Genomic DNA, 25,590 nt, shown 5'->3' on the forward strand with positions numbered 1-25,590 from the left:
TAAACATGGATGTGAGTTAAAGAGATTGGAATCTCACGGCAGAATAGTGGTTTTTCTGCCCTTTTGTGTGTGTGTATGTGTCTCCCCGCTGAGCAAGCAGCGCGGGCTGTTTCTCACAGACGGAGGAAACTACACACCAGGAGTGTGACTATCAACACCATCGCAGGGACTTTTCCACTCTTCCTGGTGTGTTTCTTCTCGCCCTGTTCCGTGATACAGCCACTGTGAATCAAACGGCCTATGAAAGCTGAGAGGAAGGTTATCTGCCGGTGTAGACATGTGATAGTTTACGGCCTCTTTTAAAGCTGCCTCACTGAAATTTACCTTCAGAATGTTAAACAAATCATTCTGTCTTATCTCTCCGTTCAGATGATCTATTCATGTTTTTTCAGAGGCGGAAAAAATGAAAATTATGATTGCATACCTTCATGTCGTCGCAAACATTTTATTTTGTTGGAATGAATGTGGAATGAGGCTTTTAAAGGCCAAACATGTTCTATTATCATTTATTCATCCTCATGTTGTTCAAAACCTATATGTATAGCCTATGACTCTTTCTTTTTGGAACACAAAAGAAGATATTTTGAGGAATGTTATGTCCATACTATGGAAGTCAATGGAGTCCAATGTTGTTTGGTTTCCAACGTTTTTCAAAATATTTGTTTGTGTTCTGCAGAAGAAAGAAAATCAATCATGGTTTGGAATGTCATGAGGGTAAATAAATAATGAAATGATTTTCATGTTTGAGTGAACTATCCCTTTAGGCTTCAAAAGGAGGTGAAATTGCACAATAGCACTTAACAAGAATTTTTGTTTTCGGGTAATTTGGTCTAATTCTTTAAATACCTTCATATGTGCACTATATGGGTTTATGCATTCACAAATGTCCAACCAGCTGTTTTTGCCAAGAAAGGCCATTGTTGGTGACTTCCTGTACAGAAAATGAGTGGGCGGCATGGGAGTGCCCCAAGTTCACCCAGTGTGACCACGACAAGTTGTTCTTTTGTAACTGTAATTTACCCACATAAGGCCTTTATCAATATAATGACCATATACTGACCCCATACCGGCCCCTGAAAACACAAAGAGCCTTACATGCAGTGTCCCCACACCAAGACGTTTATCTCTGATCAGAACCAGACCTAAACCGTCTCAGCTTTGACAAGAGAAGATATTTCCCCATCCCACGGCAGAGTTTTTCTGGGAATTAGAGTGGTTAACAGGCTCTGGTCTGCTGGCTTAAGGCTGATTAAACTATGCAGTTTTGGTCGCAGGATTTTCAGGACGGCTTTAGTTGTGGCTACAGGCATGTCTGCTGGATGTGCATGCAACGCCGATGATTAACGCGATCTGTCACAGTGCCATGACGCCGCATGGACAGAGAGCCTCTTTTATGGCGCTGTATTTTGCTGATTGAATCAGGTTATAAAACTGTCTCTCCTAAAGAGCCCGGCTCTCATCTGTTTGTAGACTCACGTTTTTGTGCGTTGCCTTCCTTGCTGCACATGTTCAGCCCATTTTGCCTAAATGGCTAGCGTTTGGTTGAATAGCTATCCAAAAGAGGGCGACCAATCACAGGGCAGTATTTATTAGTATTTTATTTGTTTGGGAGTAATGCTCATTATTTATTGGAACTCCAAACAAATAACTTAACAGCATGGCAGTTTGAGCATTTCACAAATACGTTTTAGTAAAATCTGCTTTCGTGCCAGTGGCGGGTAGGGGCTTCATCATTTTTTCAAATAATAATAATACATTATTGTATGATTCACATTGTAAAAATTCATACAAATTAGCCACCTTGTAAAGTATAAATGAGCATACTAAGAAAGGGACTACACAAAGCATCGAAATCCAAATGCAGTTAAAAAAGTCACCATATGTCATTTTTGGATAGCCAAGCATAAATATAAAAAAATCTATATTTTTGTAGTGTGACCCATATATTGATATAATATCCAATTGCTAAATCCCTGCTGATTTCCACCCGTGTAAACAGATCCACACACATATATTTTCATTCAGCCTGTGGATCCTCTTAAATGCACAGCAAGGAATATTCTTAGATTCACAGTGGAAAAAGAGAATCGAGGGCCAGCGTGAATCACAATATAAGCATGATGACCAAACGCATGGCTATTCGCAGAGCTGTCGTCATGGTGACAGTAAACATGGTAACATATTTGTTGAACTGTGGCGAGGAACTGTTTGGACAGACTCTTTTCCGTAACGCCTTTCCATTCGTTTAACTGATCCTGGCCGCCGACTCGAACTTTTATAAGTTCCCCTTAAACATAACTCACCCAAATAAGCTTTACCACAAGCTGAGTGACAAACTAAATGGACGTCTCTGTGTTCATTGTGCGCGAGCGTTCGATCCCAGATTTCCTGTGGGAATTACACAAACATTTTACAACAAAAAGGATAGAATTTCTCCCACTCCGAAGAACGGGGGCTGGTGCGTATGCAATTGTGGTTTCGTTGGGCATTGTGAGCCAACCGCTTTCCTCTTTTACATTTTATGCTGAATCGCCTATTAAACCTTGAGGTGCCCGCAACATGAAAGACCTCATTGCGACACCAGAGAAATCATTGTGACACCTAATCACGAAATAAAGAGAAGGGAAAAAAATCCTGGCATCTCGTAACAATCTCCCCGGGTTATCTTGAGCGAGCGTGACCTTTGTGACATTGATAGGATTTCACACAAGCATATAAACGCGCCAGGGCTGACCCGCACAGGCGGGCGCACATCCGCCTAGCCTTTCATATGTCTGTGGTTTGTATGTGTGGGATTGAGCTCTTTGAAGCTGTGGGTATCATCAAGGCATACGTCGCCGTGGTGATCTGCTCTCCCAGCTGCACCGAACTGACCTCAGGACTGCGGCTGCACCGACTTAAATGCATTTTAGGCTTTATAATATTTTACTCAACGTGTAAGTCACCCAAATAGCATCTATTTTGCGCTTGATGGCTACCGTGCTTAATAAAATTTGATGGGGCATTAAAAGTATTGCATGCCAGTTATTAATGTCTGGCTGATCTGCTATTGGCTGGATGGTGCTGGAATCAGTCTGGACTTTTCCCAGCCCTTCAATTTCACTGACATTAGCCTCTCAAGCTAGGCCAAACATGTGCTTTCTCTCAACGCTGGCCCAATGATAACCTCCAGACGGACCTATTTTTCCACAAGCTGTAAATAAAATAAACGTTCCTTTTTATATGCATACGGTCCTCGTGCACGTATACAGTAGAATGAATGAGGTGTGTCTGTTCTCTGCTTTAAATCTGTCAAAACTGAAAGCGTTTAGAGGAAGTTGGCCACGGTAACTCTACCCTCACCTCATCATCCGCGCAGGTGGAGTTAAGCCCGGCCCTATCAGGGCCCTATCTGAGTCCAACACAGAAATAAGGGTCATCCATCTCCGCACCCTCCCAGCCAATGAAATGCTGCCTTGGCTCGTGGCTGGCTGGGTGATGTCACCTTAATGCAATTCTTCAACGTGCGTTGAGAAATTAGCTTCTAGATGCTCCAAAAGGGAGTTCTGCTGCTTTTCTCGCACACCTGCCGGTCCCGGAGCCCAGCGTAACAGCGTAATCCGAGGCACCTGGATGGGTTTGTGTTGGAGTAGAACATGTGGGTTATCAGAATCATCTGCGCTGTTGGCAAAACAGGCTCTCGCTCGCATGCATCAAGGGGATCCCATATGGTTTAGCAGCACAGTCGTTTAGAATCTAACCGAATGCAGCGTCACACCGCAGAAGTGACTGTCAATGAGCGGCCCCGGCTCTCATTATCGCCAGGATTTGTAGTTGAGAAACCGTGTCGCCGTCTGACACTGTGACCTTTCTTCTATTAAAATCCAGAGGGTCTCAAATGTCGCTCATCATAACATGACAATTGAGAGCCGGGCTCGCTCGTGGTGTGAATGTCAGTTAAACCCGATCACTCCCAGTGCTTCCGCAGACGAGGAGCCTTTTGCACTCGATCAAATAAAAACAAAACGACCATGTCCACGGTTGTGGTTCAAACTGCTTATTCTTTCCTTAATCCCTTTGAATACACAGCTGCTGTTCTCTCGCCAGGCTTGTAAAAGGGTAATTAGTATGTACAACACATCTGCAGTTTCTTAAGAAATTCCAGGGAGTTTTTTCTTTTTATTTATTTTACAGTAGGTTGTTTCTGGCCCCAATTGTTTGCCCTGTGAGAACTCCGGGCAGATCCTGGTATCAGTGGCATTGTCAGCATTCCTGTCCCTCTGTGTCTCGTGATCTCATTTACGTGCTGTATCAGCTTCTGAGACTACCAGTTTACAGCTTGATGGCTTCAGGATCAGATGGCTGAGGCCTTTGCCAGCATTGCCTTAGGTGAAGGGCGGAGCCTAAAAGTGTATGCACAAACCTCCTCAGAATGTCGGATGTGGAGGAACTGGCTGGACGAGAGCGCTTTCTGTTTGAGTCATGTCATGTTGTTTAAATTCAAGAGAAAGGCCCGTGGTTCGATGCTGCTGTTGTTGTGTGTGTGTGTGTGTCACAGTGGCCCGTGTTTTGTTTTTTGGAGTCCTCATTTCTCAGATGTCCATAATAATACCATAAAGACGATTTAAATGCTTTGTGTAGCTTAACTATTGTTGTCTGGATGAACAAAGGCCCATATCTTCTAAGATGCCCCATGTGCTTTTGATGAAAGCAATGTGTGTGCTGTTATCTGCTCATAAAGGCAGAGAATATGAGCCCTGTTTCATGCTCTAAGCCCATTACAGCAAAGCACCTGAATGCATCAGATATGTCCTTGTTATCTTAGATCTGTGGAATAGTGAAAAATAAATCAATAGGCAGCGGCCCAAAAGTCCAAATGAGGAGTCCACAATGAAAATCTGGGGTTTATTGTCATTTAAACTTGGCAGTGAGGAAAATTGTTGGACCGCTTAAGATAAAGAAGAAAGAGAAGTGAAACGAAATGAATAAGACTGCAGTTTTTCAAGGTCTATCATCTATGCAGGCTAAATTTTGGTAATCCTTAAACAAAAAGGTCAACAAAGCCTAGCATTTTGAAGCATCATAAGATGCTCTTTGGAACATTCTCATGATATTGGTGTAATGTATAGAATCAGGTTGTTAAGAACCTTGTGGAGGCCATGCCAGCTCAAGCTCTTTTATGTTAGAAAATGACAGACATACCTAAGACATTCTGAAATGCTTTTACATTTTTCAAATCAATTCGTCACTGAAACTATGTTTTTAATTACATTTACAATGGAATGTTTTCGAGAAATGCATTTTTAAATAGAAGCATTTTCACAGAAAGACTGTATCATAGATGTATGTTTTTGAGTCTGTATCAACTACTAGAAAGTTGCCAGATAATGTTGCACATTTGTGTTAGTGTTCTTTTCATTGGGAAGTCTGGGTAGAATGAGGGCAAATAAGAATTAAGAACACGGTGAGGAGTTGCTGTTTCTACATCTGACAGAAAGAGTGTGTTTCTCACCAGTGGGGTTTACAAATGTTTTGAGAGAAACTATCCCTCCAGCGTGTGAGTGTGTGTGTGTGTGTGTGTGTGTGTGTGTGTGTGTTTGTGCGCGTATTGCTGTAGATTTCCCTTCAGGGCTTAACAATTTTTTCTGCTGGCTCAAAATGCTGCCCTACCAAGATTTTTACTGGTCCCACCATTTATTTATAAAAGATACATTTTATTTATTAAACATATTGTTTATCAAATGAAACATTTTATTACTCAAAGATTTTTTTGGTTTCATACAATAACTGGAAACCGTGCTTTACAATGCTTATTTTTATTTATTTATTATTTACCATATTTTTATTTATTTACAATATAATTCCATGTAAACTTCATAAACAATTGTCAATGTGAATGTATTTTATTTTTGTATTATTTTTAGCCTCTTCTAAATGTTGACTTTAAATGGTTTTTGCCAGTCCTTCCATTTTAGCACAAAGCTTGCTTATACTTACCAGTTAGATACTGTTAACTTGGTGACAAATGTACATCCTCAGAATAACAACATTCCAAAAACATAAAAAAATTATAGTTTTAGTTAAACATTCATAATCATGGACTAGGCTTGTGAGTTTCGTCAGCTGTGTCATATTAGCCCCTAACCCTCTAATTGTTGAGTTCTACTTTTCCAATGGAAAACTGCCTTAGAGCTAGATGTCCAACATCACTATAACTTGTAAACCTTCTTAACCATAGTCTGCGATCTCTCTCCCCACTTCAGCCTGCATGTGTAAACAGCTCGTCATGGAAAACTGTGCTTGTCGGGAATACATGATTCACTAAAAACAAAATATTAGGTCACCTGAAGGTTGGAACAACCCTAAACTGTGACATCATAGTTAAAGAAAGCGTTTAATCATCAAGTATGCAAAAACAATTCAGGCGAGGTACAAAAAATCCATCAACCATTGTTACGGGACATGCTTACTCTCCCTGACACAGTCAGAACGTTTATGATGCGGATTTATTAACCTTTTACCTGGCGGATTATTATATGGAACAGTGCAATGTCAGGATACTGTGACGAGTGAAAAGACTCTGATCAATACAGCTGAAGTGCAATCCATTTAGGTAATGGACATAGAGTCGTAACTGTCCACTCGGGATGAAGTGCCATGGGGTCACAGGGCGACCGTGTCTAAGTCAGGAAAGGGATTTCAACCCACGAGTGGGCATACAAGAAAAAAAGTTGCTTCCTGAATGAATTCGCCTCTCCCTGCAATTTAATGCCATTGCTCAATGGTGCCGTAACTGTAATGGGCCGTTGAAGTAATGAGAGCTTACACAGTAGTGCTGTTAATTCAGGGGTCACTGTTTTATTAGTCCGTCTGTGTACAGCTTTTTAAAAAGCGAATACAGATGCTTATGTTTTTATATCAGTAAGCTTTAGAAATGACCAGTGAACTAACAGAGGTACTTTATTCAGTGCAGATTTACAGGGGCTGTGCAGATAAATAAACGTTCCTGTAAATGTGCCAGTTTAGCTATTATAGCTAATTTTTTAACCGAAGTCCCTGGACAGGTATTATAAAAGGAGGAAAAACATAAGGGTTTTAGCAGATGTTGCATTTTCCTGTTCTAGATTGTTAGATTGGGAATGTAATAGAAAACAATAATCAGATTAACTAACCATTTGCCTTTTCTCTTTCCTTTGTCTCTGTTGTTGTTTGCTTGCTCTGGGTGACGTGGAATTTCCCCCTCTGCAGGTAAGAATATGCAAATTCTTTCATGCCTAGATTGTTAAACTGCCGTTGAATTTTATTTACCTATTAGAGGGTCGCACAAGGATAAATACCTGTATGCCATATTTATTGGTGTGAAAACACAGAGAAATTGAACCAAATTAAAGTATTGGGTACTGTGTCGAAAAAGTCCTCAATTGAATTTAATGTAAGTAGCCCAAAATATAATTATAAAAAGCTGTCACATGTCATGTTTAAAAAAAGTATACATAAGAAGTACACATACTCATATGAAACAAATATAAATATAGACCATTTTGCAAGATGTAAGCAACATTTTTTATTATATAAATAAATCCTAAAGATGTTTGTTAAACTTCTTGATTCAATTTTAAATATTACGTCGGTTGTATTTTGTTGTAACATTTTAGTGTTAAAAATGTAAACGGGAAGTGCTTCTGGACTAGCGTTGTTTACATCTTGCAAAATATCCTACACATTTAACATAAGACTATTGCAATAGTGCCTTTTGAAAAGAAAACGAAGAACAAATTATCAAGAATAACACTAAACCTTATGGGTAGTAATACAAGTAGTCCTGTACACCCCTCGTGTTCCCTCTCTGTCACTCAAATTTTGTTTTGCCCCACGTAGATTGAAGTTTCCCTATTTAGGAAAGCAGCGCTAAAACATGTTTGCTATTAGACAACATCTGCGCCGCGTTAGCTCCATTCAGTAAAAACATGTGAAAGCCCTGTAATAAATAAGCAGCCCGTACCCGCACGCTAACAGGGCCGAGCCCGGCAACTTGCATTAGAGATGCCACGCTCACTCCGAAAGAATGCCGTGTGTTGGGAATGGCGAGCGGCCGCAGAGACTCGGAAAGCAGATGTGTGTCTGCCCGAGGCTCATCTGGCGCTCCTATCTGAACCTGCGTGACGTGGGAGTTATTGATGGGTAGCCACCGTGTGCCGGCAAGCAGCGCGGTCATTAACGTGATACAGGTGGGGCAGGAAGAGAGACGGAGAGAGCGAGAAGCAGTGGGTGGGTAAATGTGGGAGTGTGTCAGAGGAAAAAAACAAGTCTTTCAGAATTCATTCATCAAGCTGGTCCATTGAACTCCCCTCTGGATGTGATTTTCAGACAGGCTGAAAGAGTGGCTAAGAATTATGGGTAAAGAGACGTGGTGTGTGGTAGGGTTAGAGGAAAAATTATATTGCGAAACTGTATTGATATTTTTACATCCAAATTATTTTTTAACGTATAGCATATTTTGTGAGAAAGTGATTAAAATGTGATGTCAGTGGGTTGTTGACAAATATACCGTACATGTGTCGTGAAACTTTTTGAAAACAAACTGTTAATAATATATTCTTTTAAATTATTATTAATATTTATAATATAAAAAAGCATAAAGATTTATCTTCATTGTTATTTTTTATTTTTTGCCATCTTACTATCTTACCAAATATATATTTTTAATTATTTAAAAAAAAATCGCGCTTTATAGTTCAGCAGCTGTTTATTTTTTCAGATTAATTGTGTAGCTGTGGCATACAGTATCTATCTTATCAGTCCTCTACTTAGTCTTCTTTTGCCCTCTGGACCTTTTTCTTTTTGGAGATAAATCCAAAACAGATCCTTGAAAGAGGGTGTGTGTCTTGTGTCAATAGTCAACAAACTGTTTTGTTCCGGGATTATAGAGGTTTAGGAAAGAAGCCCATGCATGTTGATGCTAAAGTCAGTTCCACCCCCCTGGATTGACACTCCATCTGTCAGAAACCAAAGTTCTGTCGTGTCCTTTTAAAAGGTCCTTGTATTAACTTCACCATCTGAGGATAAAACGAAGTTGTTTTTTATTTGTTCTTGTTGCCTACGTGTGTGGAACTCATTCATACAAAATATTGTTATAGCTTTGCTGAGTTCCTTAGAAAAATGTTGTGCTCCTTCAAATGCACGTCATTGTTTTATTTGGGTACGTGTCTCGTAGAAATTGGACGTTGTTTGCTATTCTGTGGCTTGCGAATTCTTTCCCTTCAGTTCTGCTGATTTACCCCCCTAGCAGGTCTCCATACCTGCCTTTCAAAAGTCTTTTTCCACGTTGTATACACAAACGCTTTTAATGTTGGGGAACTTTATGACTTGGAAATTGACTTGGAGTTTGAGGTAATCTCTCTGAGGGTCATGGTTATACCAGAGTTAGAGCAACTGTTGAGCCAGCTGCCCTCCCTCAGGTCCACGATGGGGCACGAAGAGTTCTTCTCCGCTTAGGTCAGGGTTGGAGGTGAAGAGAGACGAGACTATAAGACGAAGCACAATCGGGGCTCATCGGTGCCTCCTGCATTCCCAGCAGCCCGAGGTGTCCATCTGAAGAGAAAACTGTCAACACGGAGGGTCCTCTCCTAAACCCGGAGTGTTCCACAGATTAAATTCCCACATTCCAAAGATAAACAGAGGGGGTCTGACCTCAATGTTGTGGAGGCTGCAGGACATTTTCAGGTCCGCTAACAAGGGTGTGCCAGCTAAAGCTAGGCTAAAGCTCAGATAAGATTATCTTTTCTTCAGGTGTCATAGACAGTATCTGTCGTTATCCAGTTGGATGTAGGAACTGTCTCAGACAACTTGAAAGAAGTTTGTTTGGTGCCCATAAGAGTTTAAAGATTAGGCCCCTATTTTACGATCCAAAGCGCCAGGCGCAAGTGCACTTGGGGCGTGTCTGAATCCACTTTTGCTAGTTTAAGAACAGGATGGTCTGAAAGGGTTGTCCATATTCTCTAAATGAGTCGTGGGTGTGTTTTGGCCAAAACTTGCAATAAACCAATCAGAGTCTCGTCTCTCAGAGTCTCGTCTCTCATAACCTCTAAGAGCCAGTTGCGCTCGCTTGAGGTTAAAGTGCGTGAGTAGACCATCTATGTTTAATATTTGGCTTGTTTGTGTGCTGCTGCGCATTCCTCTGTGTGTAACAAGCAGAATGTACGTGCGCCGTGCACCCGCCTATAAGCGCATATAACCAACACGCTCCGTTGACTTTATACCAGGTTTCAGTCGGGCATGGCGCAGTCTATTTCAGTTGCCTGAAAATAGCAAGGCGCCAACAATGCGCCTGAACACCTTGTTTTCACAACAGCACGCCCATGGGCGCACAAACGGCAGCATATGCATTTGATATTAAAACAAAGTGCCGAAGGATGTGAAAAAGGAAAACTGCGTCGAGCTGAAACTAGCAAAAAAAACTTGCGTCGCGCCGAATGTATGATAGAGCCCAAAGTGTATAGTTCAGCAGGAATTGTGTGATTTTTATTTTTTATTTTAAAGAAGTTTTTCAATTCCAAAATTTTAATTCTGTCATCATTTACTCACCCTCTTGTCATTTCAAACCTTTAAAAGACTTTGACTATATTTTGAAGAACTTTGGTAACCGAACAATGGTGGTGCCCATTGACTTGCATTGGTTTTGTGTCCATACAATACAAGTGATGATCGGGTACCGCTGTTGTTACGTTACCAACATTCTTCAAAATATTTTTTCTTCTGCAGAAGAACTAAGTCAACAGGTTTGAAATGACAAGAGGGTGAGTAAATGATGACATGATGAGTAAATTATTTATTTTTGGATGAACTATCCTTTTTTGTTAATTCTTAGTTTCTTCCAGTCATCAGCAAAATCTTACTGGTTTGGAATGACATAAGGATGAATAATATTTTTTTTTAATGGCCTGTCCCTTTAAATCCTCCTTTACCTCACACACCACAATCACACGCCTGTGATTGATCTTATTCTCATGTGGCGTTTTGAAACTCCCCTTGCATGATTCACACAGATAAATGAACGCTATCGCGATTCTTCATTCTTTTAACCTCATACACCCTCACATACCTTCTCAGAAAGGCAGACTGAGGTCACTCTTAAAGATAAATCTTAAGTTTAAATTACAGGAAGTTCACCGACACGCACTGAAAAATCAACTCAAACTTTCGCGGTCGCATCTTTTGCGCATTCCGGTTTCCTGACGTTTTGCCCGCAGCGGCTGGCAGCAGATGAGTTTGTTTAGGAAATATTCACACCTGAAACAAGGCTGCATTGTTCTGCCACGCCCGCGAGCTAATGAAGCTTTCTCTTCTCTGTCTGGAGTCTGTGGTCTCATGAGACCTCACACACTGGAGGCCATTGATAAAATGCCATGTCTCATCTCTTTCCTGCTTTCTTTTTTTACGTCTTTATAAACTCTTTTCTGGCTTGCTTATAGCACTGGTCGAGCTCAACCCTCTGAGCTCATCTGATCAGAATTTGGCTAGGTGAGTAACGTTAAGGCTTTGTCTTATTGATAATTGTTGACGGATCAGTATACCAGTCATCATTTACTCACTATTTTGGTGAAGCAAATCATTTCCTCATCCTTTAGATTTTGGATTGAGTTCATACCTTTGGAACTTTAATTACCACATTTATTTTCATTATTTAAAGTTGCCGGGTATTCTTTGAAAATGCATCTTTAGTGACAATAGAAAATCACTAGGGTTTGGAACAACAATGACAGAATTTTTATTTATGGCTCTCCCATTCCTTTAATAGTGTGTCTGTTTATGTGGGTGTGTATGTTTGTGCGTGCGCGTGGAACACAGCTTATTAGGTGTGAATGGAGACAGGGACGTGCTGGGGAATGTGTTTGTGTTTGGAAAACCGCCTGACACTCATTTGTGAAGCAGTGAAAAACATTGGCAGCCTGGAGGAGCCTTAGCCCACTTCCCAGTCTCATATTTCAAATCCTCTTAGTTGAGGAAGATGATAGTGCTGTGAAAATGGAGATGATCATGTTTACTTTAAACAATGCCTAACAACAGCCTGATGCCCGGGGAATTCCTTTAATAACAAGGAATTGGGTGTAGGAGTCAACGCAGTGCCCTCCTGTTGTAATGGGGTGCGAGATGTCACCTGGTGTGTTCTCACACCTCCGTTACCCAGCAGGCGGTACGTTGTTTAGCACGGCCGGTCAATTTTACAGTAAAAACAATAAACAAAGGGGTTTAGTGATCCATTAATCTGGATTGGTGTATCAATTACAGTACCAATGCAACCTGGTGGTGGGAAGCTTATTGTGATTAAACTCGCTACTTACAGCAATAATAAAAAATCTTTGAGAACATTAGCTTCTCATAAAAACAGCCTGTTAAATGAAACTATGCTCTTACAGCAAAGAAAGGCTGCTTAAGTCATTTAAATACACATTGGCATTTTCAAATCAGGAATTCACTAAACCGCTTTTCCACCTCCATTTACTTTCAGATTTGTTGAGGAAATATTCGCCTTTTTTCCTCTGCGAGAGGTGTTTGTCTCCCTGCTGGTGTGTTCAGCCGAATTGGTGTTAAATACCACAGCAGGAGCGACTTAAAAAGGAAAAACCTGGCAACTCACATGTACGCTACCACACAGCACACCGACGCTCATTAGGGACCATTGCCCCCTTTCAAAGCAACATAATCTTCAGAGAGACATCAAGAGAAAGAGACAGAAGCAGTCTAGGAAGAGAAAAAATACAGAGATTTGGAATGAAACAGAACAAACTCTTCATGGAATATGGTCGCTGGCATTAGTAACAGGTTCCTTTTGCATGAGAATTTACTGGCCCTGTTGAAAAGCCAGCTTAGTGCTCAGCACATGTTGTGTTTTAAATTTTTTCCTAGCATGAGATATCGGTGAGCTGGTGTTTCCAAAATGTCTTTTTTCAATAAGAGAAAATTGAAATAGACAGAGATGAGACAGTTGCTGAAATACAAGATAATATTCATCTAGAAGTGGGCTGTAGTATAGTTTCAATTATTTGAGTTTGAAAGTAAAATGTTGATCTCCAATTTTTTTATTTCCAAATTTATGATCTTGGCAAATCAAAGTCTTGAGATGTATTGTTGGTGTCTACATACAAAACCGTGTCCACACCCGATGCGACATGACAACCTGCTTGTCCTCAATGGGACATCCATCCACGCTTCCAGTGTGGACAACATTTTAAATTATAATGTTTCTAATGCGTTTCTAATGTCTTTTGTCAAGTCGCGTCACAGCGGTCGCAAACAGTGTATACATGGTGTGAGGGAGACATATAGACAAATGTAAACAAATCTGGTCTACACAGTAAAAAATTAAGTTAGTTCAACGTAAAAAATACTTAAATTGGTAACATCTAAGAAAATTACGTTTTCAACATTAATTTTACTAGGTTAGATGCACTTAAATTTCTGTGTTCATTCAACCCTACAATTTACATTGATCTAACTTATTTTTACTGCATTTTGACTTTAACATATTCATTTTTCTAAAATCATCATATTGCAAGTAAAAACCTTGCAGATCAAAACCTAATATTGCTTAAAGTACGATTTTAATATTTTTTGATAATAAATGTTATGACAAGATTTAAATTGCTTAAGAAATATTTATTAACATTAATTAATTCATTAATTAATTCAATAGACTGTCAGTATTTTTTTATTACAATTTCCTTAATCTGGACATACAATAACACATTCGTACAAAACATAGGTATATCTTGACAGTCTTACAAACAAAAAATAACTGAAATATTGTAATATTAACTGAGTAAGAACATGCGAACAATTGAAATCACACTGAAATAAATAATTGAAAACAAATTATCATGCGCTTAATCTCAAAATTAGATTGAGACTCGAGCCTGGAGTCCAGAGACAGGGTCACATATTAGCTACTTACAATTATAGAACCATTTTTATAGAAATTAATTACCAAGTAAATTATCACAAAACGCTCTGATTAAACGGCATCAAAAAGCTTTGTTCTAAGAATAAAAAAATGATAAGTGGTCCAAAAGTGTTTGCTATAACAAGTAATAAATTGGATGTTTAAAAACAGATTTCTACTACAAAACATCATGATTGTAAAACCCTTACAATCTTTGAAACATATTTTTCATTCAAGCAGTTATGTCCCGCTACCCATGCGCTCCCGCCTAGCGTTTCAAATATATAGCGAGTCGAGATATTGACTGACGGAAACTAAGATTACATCTATCATAAAGTTTGATAGATTGTAAATTAACATATCTAGTTTAAATAAATTTAGACACATGCTCCCAATATAAAAACTGAAAACATCCATCTACACCACACGCGTCCGACGCAATGCGACAAGACTAAGTAAAACAGACTCAAATAATTTTAGCTCTCCAACAAACACCCATGTTCACTTTTTACAGTGTAGAATAACTTTCAAGCTTTTTAACAAATCACCACCAACAGAACGTTTGCAATCGAATCAAAATCTGAAACATATATTTTGACAAATGCATTTATCTATATTCATAAAATTTAAACCTAATCAAATTTTTTAAATTAACCAGAAATGCTTCTGTACCAGTGTTTGCATCTTGCAAAGTGGTCTATAAAGGACTTTTTCCTTGGAGACATCTGAGAAACAGAAGACCTAAGCAAAACTTTCCATGTAATCCAGGAGAAACAACTGAGAAATTAAAGAGATCTTGTTTGTGATTTTTACTTTCCTATGGGATCATGGGAATCTGGTTTAAGCCGGTCGGGATACTATGAAATAAAATAATAAGAGTAAAATTTCACCCTTTTCGTGTCTCCTAATGTGCCTTACATCTGTTTGGCATTTAAAACTTTAGACTTAAGTCTGTAATTTTTCTCCAAATATACCTGGAGAACTAGAAAAACATTAAGGTTTTACAGCTGCCCCTTGTCTTTCCCTTGTTGCCAAGCCCCGATTTGAAGCAGGGCCTGAATGTCTAAGACCTGGACAGGAAGTCCTAAATCCAAAGATGCGGAGGAGGAGGCGGAGCTTGTGCAGCCAGATGGTGCTAAATACTGATTAAACCCTGGATCTTTGAACCTCATAGATCTCTCCAATTAGCCATTGTGTTGAGGACAGGATGAAGTGGAGAGGGGCAGGAGGCCCCCTGTGAGTCCTTAAGCTCGGCTTTGTCACCTGACACTTCCCCCGTGCTAACAGGCTTGCAAGAGTCTCTTCAGAAGACTCTAAAACATTCGAGTGGCTGAATTTCAGCATGGCAAGTGTAGAGGGACAAGAGCCAGCAGGCGCAATTCTGGGACTCAAGAGCGGTGAATGTGTGCGCCTTTGTGACAGATCTCCCGTGGCCTTGTGATTGGTTGTTCCTCATCAAGATTTCTGAAGTTTCCTTTGTGTTTCATTATGTCGTCTAAGGATTTGTTTTTTTCTCATGCTTTCTCCGTGACCCGTCCTGTCTTTTCCTTTCGGTAAATCCTAATGTTTATCCTCATGCCAGAGGTGTGGTAATGTAAGATCTCTTGTTAATACGGACCTGCTTTCGATTAGTTTGGGAAGAAAAGAGGATTAGCTCTGTTTTACCTGCTGCGGGAAAAAAGCAACATCATTGGTCTCCCCGTGACAGCATTGCTTACCATCTTTCACCGAGTCCATCAATACTGTGCACGGCGGCCTGCCAAGACCTGTTCTCAAATGAGCCTCTATGCCCGTTCACACTGTTTTAAAATGCAACCCAAACCTGACTTTGTTCCTATACCATGCTCCAAGTGAAACGCACACACACACACACACACACACACACAGGTAATCCCACTTACCACCCATCTGTAAACTTCACCCTCCCTTCAGCGTGCTGACTATGAGTGATCGCTTCTCCTTGTGGGTCTGAAAGTAATTCCTCTGAAGGATAAATAAACTAGGAGAGTCTTTGTCTGGTTAACTCAAGGTCTCCAGCAAACACAGAAATTGCCCACCAGGCTGTTTTCTATACCTGTTGAAAGAAAAATTCACCCTTGATTTAGTGGAAACCTGAAGCCCGCGGAACAAATAAGCAATGTTTCCATCACGGCAGCATGAGGACGACGGAGGATTCATTGCTCAATGTCTCAGCACGCAGGCTTAAAGGAATAGTTCACCCACAAATGAATATTATGTCATTATTTACTAGCCCTCAAATTGTTTCAAATCTGTATAGAAATTGTTGTTCTGCAGCAGCTGAGAAAGATATTTGTGGGAACATTTGTAACCAAACGGTTCTGGGGCACTAATGACTAAGAAAAGGAAACTACTAGGTTAGTTAATGGTGACCCAGAACTGTTTGGTTTCCCACATTCTTTCAAATATACAGATAATAACAGAACAAAGAAATGTATACATGCTTGGAAAAACTTGAGGATTAGTGAATGATGACATACATTTAATGTTTGGGTGAACTATTCCTTTAAAATAAAAAAATTGACAGAAATGACAGAATTATCATTTAGGTGAACTACTCATTTAATCACATTCTTGTCATTTGAACCTTTGTGACTTTCTTTCCTCTGCAAATCACAAAATAAGCCATTTTTAAAATGTTTTAATTTGACTTTTAAATTAAGTTTTACTTCTCTTTTTAAAAAAAGAAAAGTTTTAAATTTACTTCTATTGTATTTACACAAAACCTATGCAAGTGAATGGGGACCGACGGTTTTCTGTTACCGACATTCTTCATAATATCTTCTTTTGTGTTCTGCAGAAAAATGAAAGTCATACAGATTTGAAATGTCAAGAGGGTTAGTAAATGACAGAATTTTAATTTAAGGGTAAACTATTTTAAAATCTATATAAAAAGTCATGCAAATTGAATTGATTTTATTAACAAATTCTCTTTTTAGTAATATTTTATGTATTATATATATCAGTTTTACATCTGTTCTAGGTCCTTGTCTTTTAGGTTTCAGCATTGGCTATTGAAAACTCATGTCGGTCGATGCCTATATAACACACAATCAGTTGAACTGAATTGGTTGTTGAGTCTTTCTACAGCTAAACAAGGATGTACGTGTTAAGCAGCTGTGTTGATAGAAGCTTGATGAGCAACGTGTTGAGAACCGGTTTATGAACGTTAAGTTTGCGCAAAAAACCCTCTAAAGTCTGTTGACTGATGCCTGTTGACACCGTTTTCATGTTTCCCGCAGCCCTCGGGAAACTGGAGTTTGCAAAGCAACGCCAGGCTGCTTTCTGTTCGTACATCACCAAATAGCTCGTACTGACATTGAACCAACACAAAAGGCTGATGGCCCTGCTTTTCTTAGACACATGTTAAAAAAAGAACTCGCCCACCACGTATTATCGTGTAAGCTGAACACTATCCGCTCGCCTGTTGTCAATAATGAAGCAATCGTAAATTGTTCTTTATTGTGGTGGAAAATGTCTCGTAAATGGAGCAGTTTACAGGAAAAGCTGTAATAAAGTCATCTCTCCATGTGGTATAAGAGGGAATAAACATGCCTGTCATTCATAGAGGTTGTGGTTTAATACCCGACACCGACTGGATCCTTCGGTGTCCCCTATATGATGGGACGGGGTCGCTATATTAATCTGTTTAAGTGACAACAGTGGGGGCTTTAGCAGGCCGACAATAGAAAGGTAGCTGGCACATACCATGGATGCATATGTGAGATTGTGGATCAAATCTGGCCGTGTAGTGTTCGAAATGGGATGCTAATGACTTTAGCTGGCCCACACAGACCACTGAAGGCAAAGATATTGAATGAATTGATATTTACACAGGACCTTAGTCAGGTTATATGCTGTATTTAATTTGATGCAAATGAAAACCAGGCTGTGATGGATAGTACCCTTTTATGTAGCCAGTCCTTTAAATAGGTAGTAAAGATTGAATGTTTTTTTTTCATTTAATTTCGCAAACCTTGTAAAGAGGAATAGTATGTTTTATTTATTTATATATTTATTTTAAGGTGTATAATTGTACTCTACACTATAATAAACAATACTTGGTTCAAGTTAAAATTCAATTTAAATTTAAATTCATTTAAATGATTAAATAAGTACAATACATTAAACTAAATAAACTAATAATTTTCATTTTTGGATGTACATACAATTGAAATTGCAAAGGTTAATTAATGTAAACTAAATGTAAATTACAAAATGTAATTTAATTGAACAGAAAATTTTAAGTTACACAAAATTTTAAACAAAATAACAAACAATTTTAATTAAGCAAAGTAATCTCGAAGAGAGCTTGTTAAAATCACACAAAAGAACATTAGGATTAGGCATCATATTGTAAAAAATATCAATAGCTCTGCAGTTGATACATTATATACATTATATATATATCAAATATCAAATCTTTAGAATTACAGAATTCACTAAAATTGCAAACAAATAATTTATGAAGATGTACATTGATGAGGCTTGAAATATATTTAGTTGTCTGAACAATTGCCACCATTTTAACCGCCTTAACGGTTTATATTTTACTTCGTGAAATTCAATGGCGACTAACCTGGCTAGAGAAATTAACGCCTCCTATTCCAAGCCAATCATATTCTGCAGATGAATGTTCAATAAGTGAAACATGACGATATCCCCTTTGTTCATCAAAGATATATTCGCCATGGATTTATTACCTTCGCATGGCAACCACTAATTCTTAACTTCAAAGAATACCACAGCGTCCAATATTCCATCATATTCCACTTCATACTCCAGGATGTTATGCTATGATGTCAATCACACAACCACAGCCCATAATAAATATTTTCTCACAAGAGCTTGTTGAACTTGGAAGCCGCGGTTCTTGAATGCAGATAGCAGAGGAAGTTTCCGGAATGAGGGGAAAGATCTGCCTCCACTAAAAACACAGTTGAGTCAGACGCGGAATGTTCTGCTGCAGTGTGTTATATACTGCACTCGACGCCCTGTTTATTAGCTTGATGGTGGAGATAGAGAACATCTGTATCAAAGGTCCATCCTTCATCTTTCCTTCATAGGCACAGCGTTTTTTCGCTTGCTGTGATACGAGCATCTGGACTGGAGCAGGAATAACAGGATCAGATTTATGGAAAAGTGTTTCTTTCTACATTTAATCACCTGTCATCAGATAGAGTTCATAAATCCTGCTGATTATATGGGTTGGGGCTGCCCAAATCCAGGGCTGTGAAGGGAAAATGAACTTTCCAGAAATCTGTTTGGCTATTCTGTCTGTACAACACAATATGTGTTGCATCAGTGAGCTAATCCGTCCAAGCCAGTATGAAGTAAATTCAAATAAGGTCTGGAAGGTGTTGCTTCTGGAAACTGTTAGACTATATCTGGTCAATACCATGAAGGAAATAGCCAAGATACAGCATACTAGTCAGGTATGCTGAGGGAATAAAGATTTTGGTGGGCGAGATAAAATTATTTTAAAGTAATATGTCGTCGCTGCCCTTCCAAAAACTCAGATGTCCAAAATCACTGTTTTGGGGGAATTTTTTAAATAATGAAATACTTGGTTTTCAAAGTTGACAAGCACTTTTAAATACTTTTATTGCTTGGATATTTGCAAAACACAGTGCGAAAGATAAAAGGTGACTTAAAATAATGATTTATGGCACCAAATAAAAATAACGAAATATGGAGATGCAAAGTTTCTGAAGGACAGCAGTGATGTATTTTGTTACAATGTAATTCTTATTTAGTTTTTTCTTCACGTGAAGATGGGATGGAAGGGCAACATACCACAAATTACAAGACAAAAAAACGATGTGTAATAAAAGAACAAAATAGGAAAAATGCTCAATATAAACAATAAACAAAAGCCAATGGTCAATCTATACAATAATAAATCTGTATGCAATAAAAACAATTTCAGTAAACGCAGTTAAAACTTTTACCTGTGCTGTTGCATGTTATGCTGAAAAGCAATAATTAAAAACTATCAAACAAATTCTTTATGCTCTTTATTTAGTGCAGCTTTTATGAATTGAGACTGCAAATAGTTGTGCTTTTCAATTTAATTTATCGGAGTGCACGACCGTGAAGGTTATTTAAACTGTTGAAAAGGAAATCGCGAGTAGATGTTCACTTACATATTTATATTCCTTTTAACCTTGCCTTTATTTAAGAAAAAACAACATTTAGAGAAGCAATAAATGTTATTTTCAAGTTGGCTGCCTCCATTACAGTCATGTGTAGGAATTTTAAAACGTTCCCTTAAATTATGACTGCTGAGTACGGCTGCAAAGCAAGCAAAGTCCTCTGTGTGTGTGGATGTCTGTATAGCTGTGTGTTGGCTCTGGGCCCTGCAGGGTGTGTTAGCTGGCCGGCCGGCTGATGGAGGAGGCTCTGACAGGGCCGCTGAGGGTTCTGATGAACTGGGCTGAATGGAGGAGATTGAGAGCAGCAGGTGTGGGGGGCAGCTTGAGCACGGCATGCCCGGCACTCTGAGGGGACTCTATGTTTAGATGTAACATTACGTTACATGTGCTGTTTTTTTTGGAGCTGCCGCGTTTGTTGAAGGTAAAAAACTTTCTGTGGAAGCTTTTGGACCACCCTCTTTCTCTGTAAGGGTGTTCGCACAACCCTGCTGAAAAAACGGCATAACAAACATAGCTGATCCCCATCATGGGATGCAAGTGTTCCTATAGCTCAACTGGTCATCAAGGACATGAGTTCAACGGTAACACTTTACAATGAAGTTGTATCTGTGAACATTAGTAAATGCAATAACATTCTTATCATTTAACATTTTTTGTTGATGTTCGCTGTCAATACAATTATATGTGTTAGTTTATGGTGCATTAACTAATGTTAACAGATACAACATTTGATTATACAAATGTTGATGTAAATGCTGACATTAGCATGAATTAAGATTTAATAAATGCTATAAAATGATTGTTCATTGATAGCTCATGTGAGGTAATATATATTAATCTACTTGTTAACAAAATACTCCCTAAATAACACTAATAGTACTAGATAAAAAAAATGTGGGGTATAGATTTGTACTGTAGGGGCTTGTTGGATAAAAGCATATGCGGGAACGTAAATGCAAATAATGCGACCCGCATGGAAAGACAAGGTCTTGTTGTTTTAAACAGGAAAGCTGTAAAGCCACCATACCTTTCTCCCCGTGCCAATGCCACCCTGTTGATTAAAGTGTAATTTCTGGAAAATCACCCGGGTAATGTTCCCACACAGCTTTTTAATAGGACATAAACAAACGTGTTCATCCGTAGACTATTTTAAGTCACCCGTAAATCAGTGGGCGAGCATTGCGGACAATTAGCGCGGGCTGTTGATTAAAGCCAGATTTTGTGGCTCGCTAACCGCCTCTCCTCTACTTTAATGGATTCAATGCTGTCTTGATTGGGTGTAGAGGGGCTTTGCCCGGGGCGATGTAAACCGATCCGGACAGAGCGAGTCGCGGAATGGCCCCTCTGGGAGAGGTCAGCTCTCTAGCCTGCTGTGAAGGCAGGTTCATGTTTACATAGATGTCCGTGAACACAGACTTCCAGCCTGTTCTATCTCACCTGTGCCGTTGATCTGTTATTCGTTGCGCTCGACGAATAGTCCGGGCTGGTAGATTCATCCGTTCGCCGTGTATTTGGGGCATACGCTTGCTAGATGGGTGACCCCAGGGTTAGCGCTGTCATCCCGTTGAGTCTCTTTTGAATATGGAGAGCTTCATTAATAATGGCCAATCCATGACCCCCGACCCCAAGCTGTGACCTCTCGTGGTCTCAATGTTGCAATAAGGCCACTAGAGTATATTTGGTGCCAAGCGCTGCTGTCAGTCTGGATATTTGAGATCTATATAGAATCTACTCAACTGGCTCAATAAAGTGGATCCACTCAGTGTAATGAGGTTTTTAATCTAAAGAAGTGTGTCGATGTAAAACAGCGCACATCCGTGAAGTCCACAAGGCCAGAGGGCATCCAATTCGAGATTTTATGTTTCGGAAGGGAACGCCGTGCTGTATTTTTCATTAGTTTTAGCGCATTGGAAGGTCAGCCGTCTGTTTATCGAGTATATGTGTATGTTTATATAGGGTTAACCACAGAATCAACTTTTCGCTTGATGAGTGACGTATACCATAATGCACTTCACTTATCACAATGACACGAGGGCAGGAAGATTAACCTGTGCCGCTGTGAATACATTCCACATTTCATACATGTTGGACAAGCACAATCTCACCCAAGCCGATATACGTGTTCTCACTCACTCATGTGGTCTTGCCGTATCACTTTTGTCTTCTTTTCACATATCCACCCATAAATATCTAGCTCCTTTCTTCTCTAATCCAGAAATATATAGACGTGCCTCCCACAAACAGCAATATGTTTTTAATATAAGGCACCATATATCTTGTCTCTCGGAGCGTTTTCCATGGGAAACTCGGCTCAGCCTTTTTTCTCTCACCTTCATCAGTCTTTTGAGGCGTTCGCCAAGCCAGCACAGCTTGAAGTCCTGGCAGGCTATTGTTTGACTGTGATGTTAATGCTTCTGGGCAGACATTCTTTTGGAAGGGGTGAATGAGTGATATCTGAGGCGTCGGGAGATGTACGGTTGCCCCCCGACTGAATGATAGGACAACTGTGTGAGGGCTGCAGCACCGCTGCTGTGAGAGATGTAACCTGAGGAGGTGATCCTCCATCTGTGCCACTGAAAGGCCTGGAGGGCTTGAGGTTTTGTTGACCTACACCCCTGGGAGACATGTCAGTCATTGCCTCAAGAGCGCCCTCTACAGGAATCTGTGTTGGAGGTGTGCTTAAGATTTACCTCAGATGCGTAATGATGCTCCGTTGTCCAGAGGCTGGAGTCGGCATGTGATGGATGTTTTGTTTTAAAGGCGTTTCACTGAAACATAAAAATGGATATTTTTCTTTAATGTTATCAGAAAATTAGTGTGAACGAAAAGTGTTATTAACAAAAATCTCTTGTTGAATTTTTCTCAAATTGCTTTGAAAGTATCGCCTACGGTGTATTTCGCTCTGGTAGGACTAATGTAAGGGAGTATTTTAATATCAACTATTTTTTGACTGATGAAACTAGACAACTTGATCTGTTTTCCTCTTGCTTTTCTTAACAAACTTCTCCTTTTAAACAAAAAACCTGCCATCTGTTTTTCCAGTCTATTTCATTGTGGTCCCCCGCTGTTGTTGATCTTAGTTTTATTGTTTTACCACACCTCAAACGCTCCACTTACTTTAAAACAAAAAAAACTTGACCTCTGAACTCTGAGAATGCGTAGGCTGGTGCGCTAAATGACTGAAAGCGCTACATCAGGCATAATAAAAAGTAAATGATGTCGTTTATTCTCTCTGTCTCCAATATACAGCTGCAACATTTCAAAATCAGTTCAACAAATTTTTTTTTTGAAAAGTTTATCAAAGTTTCCATGTGTCTTGTCATTCTGTCAGTTTTTCACATTGCTGTTGGATGACTTTTGGTCACGCCTGAGGTTTGATTTTGTTGAAATTCAACCGACACTGAACAGGAATGGCCACAAAACATAATAAATAGTAAAAATTTGTGTTGGGTGTCTTCAAATTTTTCCCACGGCTGTTAATACTCTAAATTAGGCTAAAAAGTTTACCACGCAAACACGTGACCCTCTCCTGATGCTTGCCTGCTTGTTGGCTAGTTTTTGTGAGTTTTCTTCCTTTCATTTGAAACTCAATGGCAGCTTCAGAGAGCTCTTTTGATTTAATTGGCTTCCTCTGGAAATTCTTGAGTGAAGAGCCTCCTTCATTTTTCATTCCATTGTTAAGACTGAGGAATCTGACCTTGGAATGAACCAACCATAATCATGAACTCCTGGAGACCACAACCTCCCGGTGCCCAGCCTTTCTGTAGACTCAGGTCTGCCCCGGTCATCACCCATCAACCTCTGTTTGAACATACTGAGAGACTGAAAAGAAGGATTATCCTAACGGGAGTTTATTGTTGCACGACTTGTTCTGATGCCGCCGTGTGCCATGTTTGTTCATAGAAATGGCTAAATGGGTTGCTTTCTCATTGATAATGATGAATTGACACATTATTGTGTGCCTTATTGACCAGCATGCCTATTGCTCTTCGGTCGCATGAAAGGAGGAGTGAATGAACATCAACATTGATGAGTTGTTTGTCTGTTAGTTGGTCTAATGGGGTCAGATCTCTTTATAACATACGGGCTCTCATCAGATAGATTTTTTGAAACGGAGGACTGAGGTGGCCATTGATTTAGATGCAAAGTATTATAATCTGACACAATGTTGCTGTTAGTTAATCTTCTCCTTCATTGATTCTCTTATACAGACACATTATTTTGGTAAAAATTTGCTATTTATAATCTGATATATTCAATATTATTTTTGATTACATTATATTTGATGCATTTATATATTATCACATTTTGATGTATTTATAATATATATTTATATAGTCATATATATTATTAATTGTCATTATACATTTTTTATTATTATTTACATATGTCCATATGTGTGTGGATCTATGTGTTTGTATATTTCATATAATGGGCAGGTGAAAGGGGATTTGCCTATGACCAAGTGCAGGGCAAATTTCGAGCTTATTTTAAGATGTTGAATGACAAAAGCAGTATTTCCCACAATCCCTGGCTTTGTAACTAGACACCAGTTGGGCAAAAGACACAGATTCATATTGATTTTATGTCAGCACTAGACTGAGTTATGCCATTTCAGAAAATGCATTCAGTCAGGAAATAGCTTATTTCTTCTTGGGCATTAGCAAAAAACATCAAAAAATGTTAATTAAATTCATTACATGTTGATTAATTCCATTGTTTTCCTGTGAAAAGACTTTAAATAAAAACGAGTCGAACCATTTCATTATACTTACAGCAATGAAAAGACAAAGTGGCTTCAGAAGTCTTATTTTTGCATGCAACACAAATAACTTTCACATGCCATATTTTGAGCCGGACCCCTCGGACTGAGCTTTCCCAGGAAGTACAAAGAAAAAATCTGCTTTTTACAGCAGAACTTTCGCTTTCCATTCCGATGATGTAGCTCCCAAGTGTAGTAAACAATAGTTGTTCAAAATAGCCCTAAAGTGCTTGCAGACTTTGAGCAACATCGAAGCACCTCCAAACAGACACACACACGTGCATACAGTACACACAAACCACCGCCAGCCCTTCCTAACCTACAGGGACACTCTGTATTCCAGCAGTGCGTTTGAAATCCACATAATGATAATCTGATAGGTCTTGAGCTCCATCTGCTCTCAATAGTCTTTTATTGTCCATAATGAGTGGAAATCTTTGTGTCAGTGTGCCCAGCTGTGCTTCTGTCCACAGCAGGATCGCAACGCTAACCTCACATTAGCCCCAAAGCTCATCTGCTTCTCTCCAGGGTTCCTGCTGGGTGTCCATTGGCTCCAGCTCTTCTCAATAACTCAGTCTGAATCACTCAACACCCCAAAAATTCCCACCGAATACTGCACCACCGCCTTCAGGTTTACAAGTCGAATCACCAGACCACAGTCACGTTCGCTTACCTCACTTTACGCAGTCACTGACGGTCTTTGCAGAAAATGTTTTGCATGTGGCTCTACAAACATT

General features: G+C 39.4%; 1 protein-coding gene across 1 annotated transcript in view; it reads left to right on the plus strand.

The window, feature by feature from the left end:
- efna5a (ephrin-A5a) overlaps window positions 1–25,590 on the plus strand; it is a 52,453-nt gene that overhangs the window by 15,362 nt on the left and 11,501 nt on the right. The gene's annotated exons all lie outside the window — the stretch shown is intronic.

Source organism: Triplophysa dalaica, chromosome 19, assembly GCF_015846415.1.
Source record: "Triplophysa dalaica isolate WHDGS20190420 chromosome 19, ASM1584641v1, whole genome shotgun sequence".
NCBI lineage: Eukaryota > Metazoa > Chordata > Actinopteri > Cypriniformes > Nemacheilidae > Triplophysa > Triplophysa dalaica.